The sequence below is a fragment of the Gymnoscopelus microlampas genome (genome assembly GCF_963454915.1).
Source record: "Gymnoscopelus microlampas genome assembly, chromosome: 7".
In the NCBI taxonomy this organism is placed as follows: Eukaryota; Metazoa; Chordata; class Actinopteri; order Myctophiformes; family Myctophidae; genus Gymnoscopelus; species Gymnoscopelus microlampas.
The window spans coordinates 39,172,216-39,195,882 of NC_139944.1; the positions used below are offsets into that span (position 1 = coordinate 39,172,216).

Genomic DNA, 23,667 nt, shown 5'->3' on the forward strand with positions numbered 1-23,667 from the left:
CTTCCTCATTACCTCTTTACAGTGGGAAAACAAGCCATCCCCAGCTGTCACCTCAACACCAAAGTCTTTTTAGCATTGTATTTATTTTTCTAAACAAAATAATGATTATACTTTTTTTTGTTAAAAGTAAAATATTCTTAACTATAGATAGATAGTTATGCTTTGGGCTGTGATGGTGATTGGGAGTATGTGACCAGGGATGGTCAGAGGGTGGCGCTCTCTACTAAGAAACAGACTTCTCCAGGACAACTTATCAGCAGCATTCCTCCTAGATGCACTGCATTCATGATCAATTTAATGTCGTTTATAATGAAATGGGCTTTGCTTTTCAGATCTTGATCAAGGACAAAATGACTTAAAATATTTTCTCTTGAGGTTAAATTAATGTTGCTTTTCAATGAATGTTAACCGGACTATTGAACGGGTCCACTCTAATTCTCCTCTGCAAGGGCAAATGACAGAGATTTTAATTAGTCATAAACTCATAATGCCACAACACTTCTAGTGACAGATATTTGGTCAAAACATGCCCCCCCCTCCTCCTCCCTTTTTCTTTAAAAAAAAAACAGTGATTCAAATTTAAATTCATATCAACTTGACATAAAGTTATAAATGCATAGGTCATAGGTAACACAAATATTATTCAAGTTAACAAATGTCACAAATTGCAAAGCAAAATTGTATAAACACCTGCACACTGACTTTCTATATCGCCATATCTAAAAGTTCAAGCAGGGCTCCTGGAATTTTGAATGTCAGAATTAAAACATTTTTTGATGTTCATGCCCAAGAATTTTATCTCCCTCCAATAAGGATTTAGTGCAATGATGACCCCCCCCAATACCAAATACAAGAAAAAATGTTGCAGAAGAGCTTCTGTCTCCATTGCAATTAGTGCGCTTTACACATTAGTTTCATGACAAACCTCCTTTCCTGTTACATTATTATTAGCTCAAACTAATGCATCGAGCCACATGTCCCATATAAAGAATGTGTGTCAATGTTAACTATTTCCAGTGGTGTAAAGTAACTAAGTACATTTACTCAAGTACTGTAGGCTTACTTAAGTACAATTTTGAGTTTTTTTTTTTTACTTTACTGGAGCATTTCCAATTTTCTGTACTTTTACTTCTACTCCACTACATCTCAGAGGCAAATATTATACTTTTACTCCACTACAATTATTTGAAAACTTTAGTACATACATAACATACATACATTAACCACTTTAGCCCTATATATATTTCAGCCATTTGAAAATAGCTGATCTACAAGCTCACAATGCATCACAAGGCATTGTGAGCTTGTAGATCGGCTATTTTCAAAAGATTTGTATACATTTTGAAAAATTGTGAAATGGGACATTCTGCAGTACTTTCTACTTGTGGTACATTAAGTACATGTTGATACCAATACTTTTCTAGTTTTACTCAAGTAAATTTAGAATTCCAGACTTTTACTTGCAACAGAGTATTTCTACATTGCAGTATTTATACTTTTACTTGAGTAAAAATTTAATACTTTTTCCACCACTGGACTATTTCTGACTTTAATCCTGTGTGTGTGTGAGAGAGAGGGGATCTGATCTGAGCAACAGAGTAGTGTTGTTTACCCCAGCAGGTGGATGTGACGTCACGGACTTGGAACATCAGAAAATAACAACAATCCAAATCCGCGATTCTTTTTTTTTCTCTCTCTCTCCTCTTTTCTTTTTCTTGGCGCGTTTAAAATGTAACAACATTTAGAAGCAGCAACAGCAGCTCGTTGGCTCGTATGTATGAGACACACACACTCAGTAGTGTGAAACTCTCTTTATACGATACGACGCTCTTCGTGAATGCGACACAGACACATTTCTCACCGCTGTGTGTTTTAAGTTAGTTCCCTCTCCCGAGCGGAGTAATACGACTTGTTAGTATTTACAGTGTGATTGTTGCATGTGTTACTCGCCTCGGTATACAACGCTCGTGCACACAGTTGATTATCTCTTGTTATATACGCCGCGTGCGCCACACCGTCGCACCGACCGTTGTGTGTCGATTCATTCCGGTAAGTTTTTTTTACCAACATGATAATGTTCTCTCTCTCTCTCGCTTGTTGTTATGCTGCTGCTGTTGTGGTCGCTGTCACTTCTTTTACACCAACGGTTCTCAAACTTTTACATTTCAAGGTCTCCCCTTTAACTCTGACGGTGTACAAATGGAACCAAATGGACCCGAAATTGGTTCCATTTGTACACCGCCAGAGTTACAGACTTGCAAGGGGTCCATTTAGACCCCCTGGAATCCACTTTGAGAAACCACTGTCTTACACACATGGAGTTTGGGGCTTTGTTTGCTGCTGTTTTGTCTCTCTTTCTTTCTTTTTCTTCCAAAGAAACATTTCAATGGCGAAATAAAAACAACAAATAAAACAACACCTGTAGTATTGTTGGCGAGGACTGTGTAATAATAATAATAACCCAGCGGTGTGAAGAAAAGAGACATTATGATGATGGCATCATGTGTTACTTTTTTGGAAAGTTGCTCCTCTTAGTTGTTACTCGCGACCCCTTCTTCACACCGACCCCCCCTCCCCTTTACAACAAATACCCTTTGATTAAAAAATGTTCTCTTTATGTCAATTTCTATAGAACGTTGGATAAAACTATGTTAGTGGAAGGTAGTAAGAGTAGGATAGCACGCACAACTTTCTAAAGTACAGTATTGTGGAGAAAGTTGAAGTTTGTGTGCCGTGATTTTTTTTTGTTGGAACACAATCAGGGAAGGGGTTTCTCCCCCACGTGCTACCTATCGTCCAAACTCTTTAGTATACTTTACAACACAAAGACATTACAATGGCCGTAATCTGTGATTAAGTGTAACTATTAATTCAGTTTTGTTACATGCAAGTAGTTACGGTTATCCATGCTTATTTGACTGCCCGTTATTTGCTTTGATGTGAAAGTTCCTAAACACATTTTTGGTGTGGTTGGCTACTATGTCTGTCTGTTTTTTGTCAACTCTGCTAAATTTGAAGTAGATATTGGTTTCAGAATTAACTTATTGCATACATGGTTATTTACTAGATTAATCATACATTCATACTGTGATTATCATAATCTTCTTAAAAGTTGGAAGACCATGCTTTCATTATATAGGAGAGCCTATTCAGTGGATTTCTGATTGAAGTTTGAATATGTGGCTTTATGTGGTTTTGCATGGTTGTGGAAAATTGTAATTCTTTTAATAGTTAGGGGCCATGCTGGTAAATAGGATGAAGGTACATAGCATATAATTACTAGCCTATTGTAAAAAGCAGAGCAGAGTTGAATTTTTGTTATTTTGAATTACCTTCCAGTTATCAGAATGTGATAATCCAATTAAACTCTTAAGGCTATTTGTTTTAATGTCCAGATGATTGCAAGATGTGTGGTTATGCATAGAAAAAAAGAAAGAAAAAAAAACATTTAAAGTTGAACTTCAATAAACTTTTTATGAACATCTTTTTTTTTGCATCTAGGCAGCATTTTTGACATTTCATTAAAAAGTATATACAATCAAATATAAAACCATGACACATAAATTAGTTGTACATTTGTGAACTGCAGTGTTCCATTTTTCAACTTTGTTGATTTTTTTAATGCAATGTTTTTATTATAATAATAATAATAATAATAATAATAATTATATAAATGATTGCCTATTCTGAAATGCTTAACTTAAGGTGTTTTACTTTTTCACACACACTTTTTCAAACAAGAGGAATAGCGCACAAATAATTTGTTTTTAGTGATAGAGTACACCTATGAACAGACAGCTACACTGAGTTCAGTGTGAATTTCTATACAAAAAAGGAGACCCAGTCAATCGTCAGATGGAAACAACATGGATAAAGAAAGACCATATGAAAATGAAATGAAAAGGCAACTGCAGCTTTAACAACTCTTGCCGTCATTGCCACCTTCTCCTTGGTCTTCTTGAGATTAGTCATTGTCTGCGGGGGAAAAAAGGAAAGAAAAAAACACTTTTTTTTGTAGGAGAAGTAAAGTAAACAGCCTCCAACAAGCGAACCTTGACAACCCAGATTAAGGAAAACATTGGAGATCAAACAGTGCTGCTGCTGGGCTGTTGTCATGAGCTGCCTGAGACAGAAAGAGAGAGCGGCAGACTATTTGAACAGGCACAGGGTTTTGTGTGCTCACTTATGCAGAAATGGACGTTCGCAAATGCTGACCCAGGTTTTAAAGCACAGGGTGAACTTTCTTTGCAACTTTTCCAGCCACAGTGTTTGACACAGCCTGTGTGTGTGTGTAGAGGTCCAGCCTTTTTATTCTCTTCCCCCTGCCGATTCTTCAACTTATGGCGAGTGAGCTATGCATGATGAGAACAAACTAACACTGTCCCATCTGTCTGGTTTTAGACAGAAAAAATGTATGCCTTTCTGACTGAATAAATGTAACTTTACATTTGAGGAAGAAGCAGCTGTATGCTGTGCACAATCTCCTTAAGATTTGCAATCTGCGATATGATGTTGTTTGGAAAGTCTCTTATTTCTAGTTGGGGCCTCAACGAGTTATGACTACAGGCTTTTGTTAAGGCTCTCTACGTGGAGAGCTATGGCCAAATTGGGAAGAAACTAATCAGTCACTCATGCATTCAGTCCGAGGACTCCCATCCCTGAGTGGAGCGGCCCCCTCTTTCATCTGACGGCTCAGTATTTGTGAACACATATTGAAATGCCCAGTGCTGGGCTATGGAGAGACTGTAAACTGCCTCTGCACCCTCGCTAGCAACTGAACGATAAGAAGAGATATTTTTGTCCCAGTGTGGGAATGAGCTTCTGCATCTGCACTTCACTTTATTGTGGTTTTCTGATTCATTTGCTGGCTTGCCGTGTGTTGTTTGTTTCTTAATTTGATGCAAGATGCCTTTAGTCCTGTTGTCTGTAATGTTTTTTTTTGTTGTTGCACAAAGCAAACGGAAAGTCCCACACATTAATTTGTTTGCATTTTGTCCATGCAACCCAAAGAGGAACAGTTACAGTGTAAATATGATCGCCGCATTGTTATTAGTGTGTAGTAGTAGATGAATTGATAGCGATAACAAAAGAAAGGCACAACAATATATTTTGCAGGGTAAAGGTTAGTGTGTCCCGCCTCCTGTGGTGTGCCCAGGCAGCTGCTCTGCCTCTGTGCCATGCCCGGGCACACTGTGCGCTCCATGCCAGGGAGGAAGCCCATTGGTCAAGAGAACGGACAGCCTCAGGTGAGCATTGTGCAGCTCCTTGGTCTCCATGGAGACCGCACATGCTCGGGACTAACCATTTACTCATGCAGCCATTAATTACTGTCTTCCACTGTCATCTGTCCTTAATAAAGGCTGGGACACTGACAAAAATGTCATGTGTCTACACAGGAGGAAGTGGGGTAGCATGCAATTACAATCAATTAAACTCTTCTCCAATATGCATTTGACTGCCGCTGTGTTTTAGAGATACAGCAGCGCTGGGATACGCATGATCTGCTCTGATAAAATGTGTCTTCTGTCTTTTGTCGGATTATGCATGTCTGCATCTATGCATGTAGGCTATGTATCTCTCTATTCTCTTGTTTGTCCATCTTTCTATGTTACTGTAGTAGGTTATATTTTTTTCTTTTTAGTGGTTGATGAGCCTGGTGTACTTGATGCCTGATGGGTAGACACAGGACACAGAGGCAATTCATTCTCATCTTAACGAAAGATTAATTTACCTAATGAAACTGCAGGGTGTGTTATTCAGCAAAATATCTTTTACTTTACGGCACAAGCCACATCATCAATATGTAGCCCTTGGCAACAGTTCCACTGCCCACGCCAAAAAAATTGAGTCAAGTTTTCTTTGTGATGCCTATTTTCTAAACGTCAGTCTTTGGCTTTTGTGAATCAACCTCATTGTGTTTCACCTTGGATTCTAGTGTGTGTACACAGACAATAAAAAGCTGATTTGTGTGAATGCTTGTTTGACACTTGAGAACAGTGCAGGAAAATATCTGATATATTTATCTCTCTCTCTCTTCGCTGATGACCTTTAAAAAAACTGATTGAAAGAGATAACCTAGACTAGCAAAGCTAAATAATCTGAGTGTCCTACTAAATAATGATTGCATCTACAGTGTTTCCACAGCACTGAACAGTATTGCAGTGAAGAGCGGTTGGCTTGAAATGTACCTTGTTTAACACTGAGATTGAGATGTACGCTTGCTTGTGTGTTGGGATGTTGAATGAGTGAGTGGAGCTCGTCTGGGCCTGGGGCGTTTTCAACTCAAAGTAAACGCTGGTGCAAGTTTCAAATCAATCCTACTCAGATATGATGACATATTGTTTAAATTCAATATTGGCTATAAGGTCAAGGTTAGAAATGTGAAATAAATAAATAAGTTGAAACAATAGGCTTGCCATTGTCATACAATGCAGTCAATGCATATACTTATCAAAATGGTTGAGATTGTTCAATCACTTCATGTGATGTTATCATATAACACTGTGAACCGTTTACTTGTGGAAATAAGAGGATTAATATATTGAATTAAGTTATATATAACTCATTGATGATTCTTTGCCAGGGCGGATGGTTACTGGCCATGTAGTCACCATAATGTTGTATTTTTCAGCGCATGGGGTGGTGTATCATTTTCGGTGTCCTACAACCCGTAGGCGGCAGGCTCTGTCTGATTGGATTAGGGCTCAGATTAGATGTTGAATTGAGTTGGTTGTCACAGATCCCACTTTACCGGCTGTGAGGTTGACAGCTGAGAGGGATTCAGTCCGAAGGATAGAGGTTTTTCTTTTTTCTCGATCCAAGGGGTCCAAAGTCGGGAGTCCCAAGGGGAACCCTACCTAGAATATCACTACGCTTTATCAGAGATAAGCCTCATACTGACAGTGTTGGGGAAGTTACTTTCAGAATGTAATGCATTGCATATTACATATTACTTTAAGTTCAAAGTAATACGTTACGGTTACAATATTACTTGCTATGCTAATTAATGCATTACTTTACTTGTGCATTACTCTAAGCACAAAAGTACTAGGCATAATATTAAATAATAATACAATTCTTGGAATTGGAAGATGGTAGACTAATGGAATAGAGAAGATTGCCACAATAATGTTAGTGGTATTAAAATGCTATTTTACCAGCCCAAATTTAAATGTCATGATGAAACACAAACAACTCAGAAGCTGCAGCAGCACCCTCTATTGGTGCATGGTTTATGTTTAGAAAAATCTAATAAAACTCCAAAAAGCGAATGGGAGAGACGAACTGCATTGTCATTCGTAGCGTGCATGAATTCATTAGAAGTTTTAGCAAATAAATATGCATTTCTGAAAGTATTGCGTTCCTTTACATACTAACGGTTACAGTGTTACCCAATTTGTTAAAGTAATGCGTTATTACTTCATTACTCATGAAAGTAACATTTCATGATGCATTACTCACAGAATGTGTTAATCAATGTAATAATCGCGTTGTATGTCAACTCGGTAAAAGGAAATTGAGAATTGACCAAACCAATAAAAAAGAATGAAACTGCAAAGCATGTTTTAACAACTGCATATTTGTGCAAATCTGCTAGTAACCGAACAATGTTTTTATAATTTTCACGTTCAGTTTTGCCTAAATGGCTGTAAAACAGTTACACTTTTCACTGTCTGTTTACAAACAACTTATTATGTATTTTCTATAATCCATGGGCAAAAAGAAAATATTTGTAAGTGCGTATTAATATTTGCTGAGTCAGTTAAAGAAAATATGATAAGAATAAGGTAGAATTGTTCTGGTTGATTTCTTGTTACATTTTTTGGATTGTGTTCTGGTTTCAACTACACCTACTCTAAGTTTGGTACAAGTCTAAAGGTTATTTGTTTATTGATTCACATGTCAGAGAAAGTGCACTGATGTTAATTCCAGTATTCGATTCTTACCCAAAAAACAAGCCAGGTAAAACTACACCATTTTTAAAATGTATTTAGATTTGACTTTGAGATTACATATTGATATTATTTGGTTGGTTCTCTGTGTAACGTCTTGGCTGAAAAAAATCTTACTAGCTACAAACTACTTGCAGTATTATATGTGATTCCCTGCTCACTTTCCAGGGTTGTTGCAAGAGCCTCTTAGCATATAGCAACTTGAAATCTGAATTTCCTGAGCAGCACAGCTTGGCATCTCTTCAGGGTACGTTGAAGGTAAGCTACAAACATTTTCAGGCTGACGTCTGAGGTCCAAACATATGCTCCAATCTGTGTTCAGCTGCCAGGCTAAACCTCTGCACCTGTTTTTATCAGCTGTTGTCCAGTCTTTTTATATATTGGGTCTGGGTGGGTTTGGTCATAACAACAAAACCTATACATGGACACATTAGAGAATTATGATTTACCATCATCTGTGTTTTTTGTCTTTTTCGAAATATTAGCATTAGCACTGAGATGGTTAGTTTGTTGCTACACTGTAAAATCCTGAGTGTTGAGTTAACTATTGAGATTATGGGTCTGTGTTTACACTCTGAGAGTTAAATTAACACTCATGATTTTACTGTGCAGTGGGCAATATAGTGTACTTAGTGGTAGTTATGTGCTTTGGGAACCAGCCAAGAGTTCACATAAAGAACAAGAAAGGAACACTGGAGGCGTAGGCTATTTCTTAGGAATCAGGATGCCTGATGCTCAGTCTGTGACTAGCATTTGCTACACCTGTTGTTGACTATAGCAACCTTTTCAGCTCAAGACCCAAAGGAGGAATATAGTGTCTACCCGGGGACCCAAACTTACAAAAATACTTGATGAATTAACCACTTAATCCCTATTTCAAGAATAGTGAAAATAGCCGATCTGCTATTTTCAATATTTTTGACTAAATGTTTAGTTTTTTTAAATGTTTGAAAATCTTTTTTCTTTAATCAAAACATTCAATCTTTTATAGTAAATGTAAAAACGGATCCATGACCCTTTTTTTTGGGAAATGCTGGTCAATAGTGACTTCCCCACTTGGTTTCACTTTTTGATTTATGTTGTTGTGTGATCATTTATTGTCTGTGACTGTGACCATACCCAGTCAATTTGCCTCTTTAAATGTATCAAAAACGAGGGCAAGAATATTAACCTGAATGCATTTGGTGGTGGCTGGTGGCTTCCTGAGGTAGCTAGTGTTGGAATGTGACTGTTGCCGAAATCATGTTAGGTCTGCTGCACGCTGTAAACTCCAACATTGGAGAATTTCACTTTTGAAAATCAGAACCCTCACAGTCGTCGCCGACAGTATGCAGCCTGCTTTACCACGGTGTACGCAGTGCAGTGTGTAATAAGGCCAAAGTAACTCCAGGAACCCTGTCCTTCTTTGCTTCTTTGCTGTTTTTACTTGGCAGCACCACCCTGACAAGCAGCGTCACATGGCAGGGCTCGCTCCTCCGTCATCGGTGCCGGGTGCAAATTTGGTGTGCTTTGATCACGTCTTTGGGGCGCATGGCTCCAGCTTAGCCCTGCTGCTCACTATGTGATAAGCCATCAGAGTGCTGAGATCTGAGCCGGGAGCGCTGTGGGCTCGAGGAAGAAGCAGGGGAGAGCAATGGAGACCGGGAGAGAGCAGCAATGCAAATTTTGTTGACAGATTGCCTAATGTAACCATTCTTTAACCATTCCTAATGTTAACCCTGGTATCCCTATTTTGGGCATGTCATTATAGGCGGAAATGTTCTAAAAAGAAACTGAAGACATTCAAAAAAGTATTCATAAAAAAAGTGAGTTCACAACACATTGCATCGTGATGCATTGTGAGCTTGTAGAAAGGCTATTTTCCGCTATTTTCTCATAGTATCATGGTGCTTTTAAACTGTCACAGTATTATTAATTTGACAACTTACTTGTGATGTAATTATTTTACAAACCTATGTGTTGAGGCACATCTGATTCACTTTGAAGTCTAACCTTACATTGTCACAAGGCCCCCCGTATTGCACAGAAAACATTATTCTAACCTACTATGAAGGCTGCGCCTAATTGACAGGTTGTTGCTTGTTTATTTGATATATATTTTCCAGCTGGGTGGTAATTGGGATGCAGTAATTAATTATTACCCAAGATGCAATGCTCTAGGAGAGGAAACTAAATGCTAATGAGTGTGGAGTCACAGAATTTAATTAAAGTATTCAGGTGATCGCAATCGCTACTTGACTATAACTTAACTAGGGGACCTCATTGATGCCTAGTTTGTTCAGTGTCCCCTACTGTAGGTGCAGTACGTTGTTTACCTGTATTATGTCCAGACTCACGCAAGTAGAATTGCGTTTTTTATATATAAATGTTTCTTTCAGATGGCATGATCAGTGGTAGCGTTCATGCATGGCCGTGTGTAACCGTAGAAGACTAGTGGATGTGAAAGACGTGGATTGGGACTCCCTCGTGACAGTGCACTAGTTCCTCCACTGATAATGGCCTTGTTAAGTGAGATTCATTACCTCTTCATTCAGAGTCCCCTGGACATTGAGGGTGAGTGTACTGAACATACCCACTCTGGCGCGGTGAAGTCACACCGATGTGGTTTTCTGCTGCCAATCGTGGGCGACGGCGGTGTCTTCCCTTTGCTCTCGATGATTCACTTGACCTGAAGCTGGGGGAGTGGGTAGCATTATTTTTCTTACTCCGTTTCAGCCTACACACACACACACACACACACACATGCTTTCACACATGCACTTGCCCTCACACTTCTCTCGCTCTCTTGATTCACACAGTTCGCACAGTGCACACACACACACACACACACACACACATGCACAGTACACGCACAGTACACACACACACACACACACACACACACACACACACACACACACACACACACACACACACACACACACACACACACACACACACACACACACACACACACCTTGTTTGTGTGAGAGCTTCTGTTGTCTGATAGCCTGGTCTCCCTGCAGAGCTTCAGATATTGTTGTTGTTTGCCTGTATTGGTTGGAGCGTGTGACTTGCGTTTGCCCGTGCTCCATGGAGAGAGTTTGTTTTTGTTCTCTGCGCTGTAAACAGGGTGGGGCTCCATTCCCAAACCACTCACTTGGAGATGGTTATTTTCACAGGTGCTATTTTTTTGTTTATCATTTTTGGTCAATAGATTTGCCCGAGACGGAATTATGTGTTGAAGCCAGAAACTATAGCCAACTATGTGCCATGTTTGCTGACTAGATTAAAAAAGGAGGAAAAAAGAAAACCCACACTCGTTCATTATTGTTTTGGCATTTTGAAAGAGTGCCCACATTTAGTTTTTGAAGTCATATACTTTTGTTTTTGATGACTAAAAAAAAAAATATGCCATGGTGACTCTCTTTATCTTTTCCTCTATTAAATAAAAATACTTTATTAATAGGGCTTCATTACAAAGTAAAAAAACAACAACACATGTACCTTTTTTGTTACTTTGAAACGGAGGCAATACTTGTGAGTCACCTTGATACTCCTTTTCATCTGTTTTCCTCTGTTCTTTCTCTACGAGGAAAGAAATATATCAACTTTTCCTTTCCTTTAATAAGCAAGCCCTCTTTCCCAGTCTAGATACTCGGATGTTATTGCAGCATTTCTCTAAAACGTGAACCTGGCCTAAAAGTACTGACTATGAAATTTTAGCGTAATAGAGTGACACTGACAAGTGACTTCAAAGCGCCAACTTGGCTGTATGTGCATCATGTCGCCCTGTTGCCTGGCTCCCAACTCACTACTGTTTACCATTTTACTATTCATGATTCACAGCCTTTTGCTGGATATTTTACAACCCCTGTTGTTAAACTCTATCAATATGGTGCGGTTTGAGCAATAAGCAGTTATGAGTTATTGGATATTTTTCTAAAAGCCTTTCCATGTTGCGCATAGGGGCGCATGATATACCAGCTTTTAATGTGTTGACTAATCAATTCTTCCCCGTGAAAACAACTCAGAATGAGAAATGAGTAAATCAATCACTTCACTTCATATTATGGAGGAGAGTTGGATGAGGCTTCTGAGTGCATTTCTGTGTACTTTACGCACAATTGTATGCCGTGATTGAAGGGCTAATTCAAAGAATTTTAATCACTCGGACTGGGCCTCTTGCAGTGTCATCTTTTTTGCAAATGCCTCATAAAATGAATAGATGAGCAGCCTCTTTTAGAACATAATGGCTGCATTAGAATATGAGATGGATGGTGGATGAGAATCCTGTATCCCCCATGCACTCTCTCTCTTACTCATTCATTCACTCACTCACTCTGGTCTCTTCTATCTATAGTACCACTGTGTAAAAAGACCTCGCGGGGCACATTGAAGTGTTCAGCCGAAGCTCACACAGACAGGGGAATGGGGGGGACAAAGTACGGGCAGGGACAATTTTTTTGTGTTAAAATTGCAGTGGAAGTGGTTAAAGGACCAGCCAGCCTGTAATGTCTGATTTCATGCTCCTGTAGCCAATAATAGTTTTGTTTTGTTTGTCCTTTAAGTCCTCCCTTACCTTCACTGATTATGATGCCACACCCTCTTACCAGCTTGACAGTGACTGCTCTTTTTCCAGTTTGTGAGATCATGGCAGTGGAAGTCATGTGTTGTGTTCTCATCAGGGCCGACCACACATTGCCAGTCAATATGTAAACAATGGTAGAGAGAGACGCTTTCTCATTGCCGAGCTGACATTTCACATCGCCTGGCCAGTGACTCATCAGAGAGATGTCATTCAGCAAATTACATTTTAGTGTGCAATGTGCATTTAGCGATTTGAGAAAAAAAATACTCTTAATGGGATCTTAGTCCAACATAAGCTTTTACCAGACTACTAGAGATACTAGACTAGGGATGTAAAGGTATACACCCTTTTTAAGGTATCCGGCAGTATGAAACAATCACAGTATTGATACTGTAAGAATTTTGGATCCCGCTGTATTTTCGTGCATGCTCACATAATTTGCATGCATATAGGCGCTCGGATGGCGCAGTGGTAAAGTCCCTGCCCACCACCACGGAGGTTGTGGGTTCAAATCCACGTGGTGCATCCGGCTTTGTTGAGTGTCTACACGAACACAATTGGCCCGTGTTTGGGGGGAAGGGAAGCTGGGCGGGGAGGGTGATCTATGTCACTACACGTACTCCTACCGGCTGGGGCGGCACCTGTCAGCAGGGAGTGTTGGGCGGGAGGAGTAGGACGAAGGCTCTACTACGTCCTCCTGGTGGGGGCTCCTCACTGGCAGGTGAGTCAGTAGCATACGACAGCAGTGACAACACAGACATGTGCTAAATTTAAAAAGAAAAAAGAAAATGTGCATACATATTATGCACAGCGCAATGCAGCTCCATTAAAAAAACATAATACAACTTTAACATTGTCTTACTCACTTCATTCTTTCAAGTAGAGTCATGCCTTTCCCCATATTTAGTTCATAAAATGGCATAAACGGTACATTTTGGGGAAGAGGTTCTGCTCTGGCCTCCAGTGAGAGTGTGTGCGGTCCAACGGTGCTGGATATTAGCTGTACTCAGACGGACGAACACACGGACGGACAGGGGGCAAAACATTGTCTTGGCCACGCCTTCGGCCTGGCGGAGACAAAGATGCTGCGCTAGCAGAAAGAGATGGAGGACATTGTCAAACTGGGAACTGTATCCAACCCTAGGTGAAAATTGCCGATCTACAAGCTCTGGGCTGGCTGAGAGACAAATCTTGCTGTCTGCGTCTCCTTTCCATGGATCGACACATCGCATTCCCATTCACCGAAACGTTGCTGTGCTTCATGTACACTGTTTTCACATAGCCAAAGTGCAGGAAGTATAGTAGTGGAAATGTTTAAATTCATCACATGTGAAAACGGGCACTGATCTTGTGTGGTGAAAGGTTTTGGTGTTTGAAATTTTACGGCAAGCTTCCTAGTAATAATGTACTGGCGGAATAAAAATGTCCATGTAGTGAAAACGCTTAATCAAAGTACTGGGATAGTGTGATGACGTTGACAAAGAGAGAGAGAGAATACATATGTTGTATGGAGATGGCTTGTCCAACTACGAAGTAAAATTAGCTCTGTTATTTAGGGAGAGGGTGGGTGAGAGTCTCACTCCCTTAGAGAGAGAAAAGAGAGAGAGAGGCACACTGTCTGTTCAGTGCTCACTGCTCACAGTGCTCGCAAGTCGCAACACCTGAAGGCAGCACACAGCTGTTTTTAATATGATTTAATAAGTGGCCGTTTAGAAAAAGAACGATCGATTAAGTTGACATTCAAGATATGTCTTGAGCTTTTAGGATAGAAACAGATCTGCCAGCTCCACCTGTTAACCCTGTGTCTCCGTGATAATGAATGGTAGAGAGAGAAAAAAGATATGAGAGCGGTTCGCTTATCCTCTGTTCTTTCGATGGATTAAACTTAAAGCATGCTTGCAGTCACCTCTCGCGTGTTTATAAAGTACTACCATTAGAAAATAAACAAATGAAAACGGAGAGCCAAGGAGAGCATGTGAAAACGGTCTCTCCCATTGCCATTCCAGCAAGTTATGCAAATTATTTTGCTGGGAAAATTCTGGCACTGTAGTGAAAACACAGCTATATTGGGTATTGGGGCTTTTCTGCCTTTATTGATACTATACAGTAGAGAGAGTGACATGAAATAGGGAGTGACACACAGAAAAGGTCTTGGAGCTCGGGACTCGAACCCACGACCCGCTGTCAGGCTGCATTAGAGGCTATATGTGGTATGGCCTTTACCGCTAGGCCAGCAGTGCCCCGAATATAAATTATAATATTTTTTTTCAATATTCACTTTGGGGCGGTTCCATTTTTATTTTGCGATGGTTCTGGGATGGTGGATAAAAAAACTAAACAAGAGTGATATTGACTTGTAATGTGCAGTTTTTTTTAAGAATTCTTAGTTTTTACTATTACCACACTTGAAATGACAAATGTGAACCCATTGTCATATCGTATCGCTATTGAGATAGAAATGTTGTCCATATTGTTCAGCCCCAATAAAAACTGCCCTAATATAGTGATTTATGTTCGGATATTGACGTTGCGTTAGAAGTCCATAAGGTGGACCACAATGGAAACAAGCTATTCAATCAATCTATCAAAAACATATTTAGTTAAGCAGCTCATCAATTTCGCTGTAACAGCCAGCGCCATGTTCCAGTGGATGGAGCGTCTAGGCCTGATTTCTAGGTTAGGCGAACCAACCTGTCAAAAAAACAAAAAGTATCACTCATTGACACAAGGACATCGGGTGTGATAAAAAATGGCAAGCACGAACCGGCCCCACCTCTTTATCCCCCAAATAAGTGTCTGATTTCGGAAGAGTTTTATTGCTTCCCAAAACAAAACGATAGCTCCGTCAAGGATGAATTGAGTTCCCTAATCATCCGGGTCCTCTCATATCTCATATCCTGGCCGTAATGCTATTTGATTTGAGTCGGCACCATAGACTGTAAAAAGAAATATGGACAACGTTGCGCCATTGGTTTTTACAGACCGTAAATGAAGCCTATTTTTCTATATCCGGTCTGAAATGCAACTGGCAATTAATGCTATTGGCCGCCGTCTCGCACGCACGCTTTGTTTACATGCACTTCCGCGTCGGGGCTTCTACAGCACGAAACATATCAACGTAAGTGGATGGAAGATATGCTGGCACTAGATGTACCCTATTTTAATAAACCTCTGGCACACAATGTGTTAATGGGAACATAATTTACAGAACGCATATCATGATGATTAAAAAAAGACTTTGAACTAGCGATTGAAAACATAAAGTGTTTATGAAAAGGTTTACTAAGGTAATAAAATAAAGTGTAAAGTTCACCCAAAACCTCATTGACTTCTGTTGAGATTATAATGTATTGCAAATGGTAGAAGGTGAAATTGTTACATCTGCTGGGCAATTAATAGGAACAGCAGGCTGAACGAGAACCCGGAAGTGAGCTTCAATTCCAGCGAAGGGGGTTTGCCCCTTGGCCTGCACGCACGCTGGCATTAAATCGTGTTTTTTTTATTTTAGTAATTGGTCGGGTCGGTCTCAGTTTGGGCTTCACCTTACTGATATCGGTCTGGGCCTTAATGTTTAGGCCCGTTGAGAACTCTTAGGGTGATGCACAATCTGCAAGCATTGTCAAAAGAAAGTTGTCGCCAGGGGAGTGAATACATCCATCAGTCATTTTTGTGATCGCCATCCCATTGACCAGGTACAACTGGTTAAAGCTATGGTTAAGATTAACGAACGTAACTCCATAGTTTGGCGGTGTCTCGTCCAAAAGAGCAGATCTGTGACTTCACGCCACAACTATATAAACTCTATATCATTTAAACAATACTTTTATGACTGAAGTCAATGAACAATAATACGTTTTAATATAATAATTACATATTTTATATTTATTTATTTTACATTATTTCATTTAATACCGGGAAATGCCATACGCCGCAGTATTTTGCTAGATACAGTCACTGTGAAATGTCATACCATTACATCCCTATACTAGACTAACTCTATATTAGATCTTAGGTCTTTTTGATTACAGACCACTTACATAATTGTCTGCTTTCCCTCAGTGGCTGTGAGGTCAAATACTTGTTGAGAGTTGTGGGGCATCCTATAGACTCAAAGAATCATAGGACCACATTTGGAGCTGTATATCATATCATTCACTCCCAATTTTCCAAACAAATGTCACTTTTGGGTGGCCCCAATGGAAATCAAACTCCTCACCCTGACATCATTAGTGTCATGCATTATTGAACCAGGCTCCTCTGTCCTGGCTTTATTCTAAACAAATTCTAAGGGATATTCACTGTCCAGTGAATTACTACTCTTATATTGTTGAGGAAAAACCTTCTGAGAAACATCCCGGGCCAACTGAAGCTGCGCTTGGTTTGGCGATTTTCCCCAGCTTTCATGTTGTGGGTGTGAAACCTGAGACATTTTTTTTCTGCTCCCTGCACTTGTGCTAATGTAAATGATTTGCATGGAGTTTGTCCCCACTGATTTAGGTTGTTTGGACTGTTCGTCCCTGGAACCGTGCCAATTGAATTTTCTGCCTTCTAACACGCTATGAGTGCAGGGAATATCGTTCTCATTGGGCCTGAGGCTTGATCTCCACCCCCTACACCCCCCCAATCCTTTCACATCACACTGACAGCGAGCTAGACCATCCCCAAAAGGCACACGTAATTAAAGAGTTGGCATTATAATTACAATGTGTTTATTGTCTGTTTATGGGTGGTGTGCGGTACATAACACACTGAGAGAATTCTTTAGTGTAAATGGATTGAGGGCTGTTAATATACTTAGTAAATGCGATTTTGTGGGGCTAACATCTCGATAGCTCCCTTTATCAGCCCTTTGACAATTTGCTCTGTTTGTTGCATGTACGACGCAATTTGGCTGACAGCGGTAACTGGCGGCCGAAATAACCAAATTATTTAGTCATGGATTTTTAACGGGCACAACGGCAAATGGATGTTAAGCAAATGATGCAATTTATTCCCTTCTCCTCATTGCCAGGCTGGCTGCCACAGGACTACTGCCAGCATTAAATAAGTGGTACCCAGATGGTATTCACATGATGCCCACTTGGTTACAGAATCGTCCCGGGAAATAACTCCTGGCTGCTACAACAACCAATAGGTCATTCTTGCGAGAGAGCCTGTTGCTTGCTCCCACTCTGCATGCGCAAATGGGCTAATGTTGTGTCATCTTGGTAAATTCTTGAGGGAAGGCTCTCTCTCTCTGTCTCTCTCTCTATCCCCCCCCCCCTCTCTCTCTCTCTCTCTCTCTCTCTCTCTCTCTCTCTCTCTCTCTCTCTTCCTCTCTCTCTCTCTTTCTCAGGGGTACTAAATGAATTGGAAAGGAGCCCAGTTAATGAGGAGGGTGGGAGAGAGAGATAGAGGGGAGAAACCCTTCGCTACATCTCGTTTCCTTTTGCGCTAACACTGCTTCCTGGTTCCTCTGTGTCCTCCTCCAAACAGAAGGGGGGGGGGGGGGTGGTATCAGTGATGAGCAGCACTCTGTAATGGGACATGTCCACCAAGCTCTTGGGTGAAGTGATTTCTTTACCCTCATATTTAGAAATATAAAAGAAGCTATTTATGGAGAGTACCCGTGGAAGACAAATTCTCCTCTCCTCTCCTCTCCTCTCCTCTCCTCTCCTCTCCTCTCCTCTCCTCTCCTCTCAGCTTGCTATTCTTTTTTACACCCCGTCTCATCATGTGCAGCTGTGCAGCTCAGTGTGTGTCTGTCTGCTCCAGGAGAAGTGGTGAACTGTATCGTCTCTCCAGCCACTAACAGCCAGCAGCTGCAGGCGTCAGCCACCGCTACGCAGCGAGGACAATGTGGAACTGATTTTCTAACACAGAAATAAATAAACAAAGCACAGAGGGAAGAGGGGGGGGGGCAACACCGCAAACAATACACAGCTTATGCAAATTGGGCGGGAAATGTGTTTGTGGATCGATAAGCAACATACGCGTACGGAGAGACTATAGGAGATGAGTGACCGTTTTATATTGAGATCGCTCATTAGCGCATTTTGTTTTATCTGCAAGAGTTAGCCTCAAACATCTGTTTTGTATTTAGTATTTTTTTTTCTCTTCCCCTTACACTAGAAGCTGAGCCCACACGTTATGAAAAAAAAAGCATAAACTATTTGTTGTTTAGTTGTGACATGAATCTCCACGGATATCTGGAGTGTGTTTGTTACTTTGTGCGGATAAGGTACCAGATGTTCCAAGCAAAGTTTTTATTCACTGTGGTGTGAGGGAGGGAGGGGGGGGGGGGGGTCAGACTGTCAGTAGGTTAAAGGTTGGACCGTAAAAGTAAAAAAGAAAAGACAATGCAACAGTAGCACATCTACAGTAATTAGAGATGATAGCTCAATGAAGGAGTGAATATGGATATTGCTTGCTGTCTGTCTTGTCTGTCTCACAGTGCCTGATGGCTCTCGAGTGTGTCCTTGTGTTGGTTATTGAGATGAATCTTTTGTTTTGTTCTTTGTAATGCTTTTTTTGTTTTCAACACGGCAAGAACAAGAATGCGTGTTACATTTGAAAATAGGAGATTTCCATAAAAGGCTGCAGCAGCCGGAGGACAGACAGATTTATTTTGTTGGTCATTCAGGAATGAAAAATGAAATGTTCAGCACTTGTCATTGTTTAGCTTTCTCTCCCAGTCACCTTGTAATTGTTCCAGTGTTATAAGCAGCTATTAGGTATTGCTGGAAAATGGTAATGCTGCGAGAGAACTCATCTCCTCCAGAGAATGGCTCTCTATCACACTCTCACATTCTTTTAAAAGGGAAAAGGAAGATGAATTCTGCCCATAAAGGCTGTATCACAAGGGCTTTTTATCCTAAATGGCTCTGGGGATTGTTATCTGTGGGAAGTGTGTCCTGCCTCCGTCGTGTTCAATCAAGTGTCCACTTAGCTGTGACTGGGAGTAATTGTTCCCAAGTGGGCCACACACTGACCTGTTAATGTCTGCATTGACCCTCTAACCTTGTCAGCACATCTTAGGGAGGAGTTTAAATCATGTGGATCTCCGTGGTGCCTTTGCGCTGCCGGGTCAAGTGGGCGTCGGCACTGAAAAAGACCACTCTCTTATAATTGTCCCCAGCAGCGTGGGTCAGCGAGGGGCGATCTCCCAGAGGCTGGCCCTTATTAGATGAGGTACCGGGAGTGGCGTTACTTTAATGGGTCGAGCCATTGATCCGGTACAGAGTGTAGTGTCCCCAATGTGGCCGTGATCGCTCTCACCTACCTGGTCTCCGGGTGTGAGTCAGTCCGAGTACAGTCGACGTGTCACATTGTCGGATCCATCTCACAGATCTCACTCTTTTTTTATAGCGAATGCAATAATTGTTTTGGTTATTGTTTCCTGTTCCTAATATGGCTTCTCCTTGAGGTGGACAGTTGGAGATGCAGTGGTTTGTACCAGGGGTTATACATGGATTGCACAGTACAGTACAGTACAGCACATCATAGCACAAACGCATGCCATTTGGTTTATGCCTTAATTCAAAGTGACTTGTGCGAACATTTTTAGAATGGGAGGTCCCATTGGGAACTGAACCCACCCACACAACCCTTACTGACGGTGTTGGCCCCATGGTCTGACCATTGTGCTATTTAAGACCCCATGGCTGTAGATCTGACATCTGTCAGTCATTCGTAGGCGTCAGCAAAGAGGGGCAGCCAGATACGTGTACACGTTTAGATTGCCTGGAAAGTCGACGTACAAATAAGCGGCAATTAACCCATGTGTTTTCTTTTTTAAAGTGGCTGGTTATGGCATTGCTTTTGAACCTGACATGGTTTGTAATTTGTGTGAAAAGGGGGATTGCAACCACATGTTTGCGAAAGTTGGAGGTTTTTGTGTGTTGAGCAGCTGGCATGAAACAGGCCACAAAGGCAAAGAGATGCAATACATCGGTTGCCGTTAAAAGGTATTAACACAGATACTTTAGCATTTGGTTGTTTGGTGTTTTTATGTGCAGATAGCCTTAAAATCTTACCACGGCTTAAATCAATCCTGCTAATTATTTGCAATAAAAACTCCAAAGCAGAGCTCCCTCCTGAGTGTGTGTCACTGTGTGGTATTTCAGTGTCCCTTTTGTGACACCACACATAAATCCAGTGTCTTTTGAATCATCTTATCAAGTAGTTTCTAAAGCCTCAGCCTTGTAAATTGTGCATGACAAGACACGGCCGTGACTTCCACCTAAGTGCCTTCTGTTAGGGGTCTCAAAGTGAGAGGGGCCTTTCTGAGCAAGTGCCCCCTTTTGAGCACAAAGGAGACACAATGGTGCGGCCGTAAATTCACGGGGGCGAAGCTGTCTGTTGGGATCAACATATTTTTTGGGAGTAATGACAGGCATGCAAGCGAGTAATCAGAGGGGTCTTATCTGGGGCTGCTCAGAGGCCGATGGCGGGTCCAGGAATGTAGACGAGCTGTGGAAACAACGGCCCGTACTAATGGGGTTAGCTGAATTCCACACTGGTGAATTATGAGGAGTTGGGATGGCGGGCCTGCGGTTTGTTGTGTCTGGTTTTTTCGTGGCCTACAGAGGCAGAGTTATAGATTTTGGTCTTTCGACACATGCTTTCTCATAGAGAGGGTCAATTAACAGGGGGCTGGTTTGCTGCCCCATCCTGCTAGTGGAGAGACACAAAGCCACATTATGTGCCAAAGTCGTACAGACGTACTGTAGGCCCTATATCACAGGAGCAAAAATGACACACGCAAACACACACATACTTAACCACAAGACAGCCATGCCTCCTATGACAGGAAAAACTCCAAACTGTTCATTCTGCTGCTTCATTTGCATGATCTGAGCATATCTGGAAGTCATTAGCATCTTTCCACTTGTTTATCTGCCTACAGATGAGCATGTTGTTGCTGCACACCAGGTTTTTGAATAAACAAAATGGAATGGATTGTTTTTTTTTGTTGCTGATTTTTTTTCTGGAGCCACGGGTCATTTATTACTTACAAACCAATGTAAAATTGCAAACATTTGTTGTTTAGTTCTTCTAGTCCTTGGTAGATTTTCAGTGAAGACAATGTGTTTGTAGGTCACTGCGTCATTGTGAGCATGCAGAGTACATGGGAATGAGATGTGCGGTTTGTGACATTTTAGTCAGCGTCATGCGATTATGCAACAGTGATATTTACCTTGTTGTCTGTCATCATGTGCAACTATCTTTATTTCACACGAGACGACAGGGATGTGCTGATGCTGATATGTATTTAGGCCAAGAGATGTCAACAGGAATCAGTGTGTCACAATGTATGCCAAATTATTGTGGCCGAAGACAATCACGTTCACTTTCCTTCAGCTGTTACGGAATTTCTGTACATGTGGGTTTGGTGGACCAGGGCAGGGACTCTCCCCACCTTTGCACTTCCTGTTTGTAATCGAGTCTTATCTTTCCCTTTCATGCCCCCTCTCTTTCAGACGCGTGTCATCGGTGAAACTCCCATGGTCCCGCCCCCCCGGCCCGAACACTGTGAGCTGAATTGTCATTGGAAGAATGGAATGCCAGTCGGTGCTACACCAGTGATCAGGGTATGTGACTATTCATCCCCATAGCCCTTCTCATTTCATACGTGTGTTCTCTATCTGTCTGTAGACTGACAAAAGGCCAGCATGCTGGGAGATCTAACGCATTCGGCTAATTTGCATCTGGCCCTAATTAGCTTGAAGTAAATCCCAACAGATTTACTCAAAGTGCTTTTCATCAGTTTGATTGTTCAGCCATTCATACCAATGAACGTGTCGGGTGTGTGTATGGCAAAAGTACAAATGCAAAGGAATACTCAAAGATCCTCATCTACAAAGGGGTCCAATGTGCTCAAACTGTACTGCAGCTTCAGTGCAACTCGAGGCTGATGACGGTAGCTGTAAAGGAAGTCTGTGGTGACACGTTATGTCTTTTGTACAGTTTTGATTCCTTTCATTCTATAATGAACAGTAAGTGGTATGTAGTGGTAAGTTCATGCCCTATGCTAGATTTGCATCATGAAATATATAATCTTGCGTGTTGTCTGAAATGTATGCCTACCGTATCACAGCAAACAACTCGGGCACAATAATCAGTATGCAACTATTTCCTGACTAATAATAATTTGCAAACCGAATCTAAATAATTACACAGCTTATCGCATGGCCAAAATCAATGAACAATATGACATGCTGCCCTCTACCTGAATGGTGCCTCATCAGCTGCTTCGGTGTGACATCTATTTTTTTTTAATATCCTTGGCATGCCGTACCGTCCCAACGTCCCTCTCCTCACCTCTGTCTGCCCTGGGAGCAGTGATTGGCTGAATACTTTCTGCACTATAGTGGGCTGGCTGCTTGCCAGCCACGCTGCCAGTGGCTGCCTTGCCCCCTGATCAGAAGAGAACGTGACATTTGTGCAGAGGTAATGGAATCTGTGTGCAATTAAATCTCTGACTGTGAAGAAGAGTCCAGCCCCTCCCTGCTCCCATCCTCTCCTCTCCCTGGGTGAGGGGGAGAAGGGGGGAGTACATGATGATGAAATCCTCCCAGTGGCCCCCACCATTACCCCCACCATTACCCCCCTCCCCAATCTCTGTGTCAGGTTGCGTTTTTTAACTTCACTTTGCCGCCCCGGTGCCTCTCCCCAGCAATTAATTACAGCAGACGTCAATTAAAAAATCTCCCCAAATATTGTATAAGAATTAAATTTCAATTATAGAAATTACATTAGAGGACCACGACGTTAACATTGCTTTAATGAATTCCGCTGTTGGTGACAGTTGTTATTTTTGCAGTGGTGCATTGTGGGGCCCCAGCGTGTTTTTTTTTTTCCTTTTTAAAAGCTATGTTTTTACTGATGAAATGGGAATAAGAAAGAGGGGAGGAGGCGTGGGGTGGAGGGTTGGTTTCGTGATGTTTCACCAAAGACGGAAAGAGAAAGTGAGAAAAAGACAGAAAGTGAGAAAAAGAGAGCGAGAGAGAGAGGCAGGAAGGCAGGCAGGCAGGCAGGAGAACCATGCACGGGTGAGATGAGGGTCATATCTCTGGGCTCCTCTTCCTCTGCTGCGTTGCCACTACACTTAACGCCTCATTTGTGGTCTTTGTGGCCAATGGCTTGAGTCTGTGATCTGTTGCC

At 41.4% G+C, this 23,667-nt stretch overlaps 1 protein-coding gene across 8 annotated transcripts in view; it reads left to right on the forward strand.

Annotated features, from left to right (window-relative positions):
* The first annotated feature begins 1,748 nt into the window (after positions 1–1,748).
* The window catches only part of foxp1b (forkhead box P1b), a 183,801-nt gene continuing 161,882 nt past the window's right edge, over positions 1,749–23,667 (forward strand). For 3 of the 8 annotated variants that reach the window (XM_084061312.1, XM_084061322.1, XM_084061316.1), the window contains exons 1-2: positions 1,753–2,049; positions 21,984–22,094. The gene's annotated coding sequence lies outside the window, so the exon portion shown is untranslated. Of the gene's footprint in view, positions 2,050–21,983; positions 22,095–23,667 lie in introns of all 8 variants that reach the window. The other 5 variants (XM_084061318.1, XM_084061317.1, XM_084061321.1 and 2 more) reach the window with 5 other exon arrangements.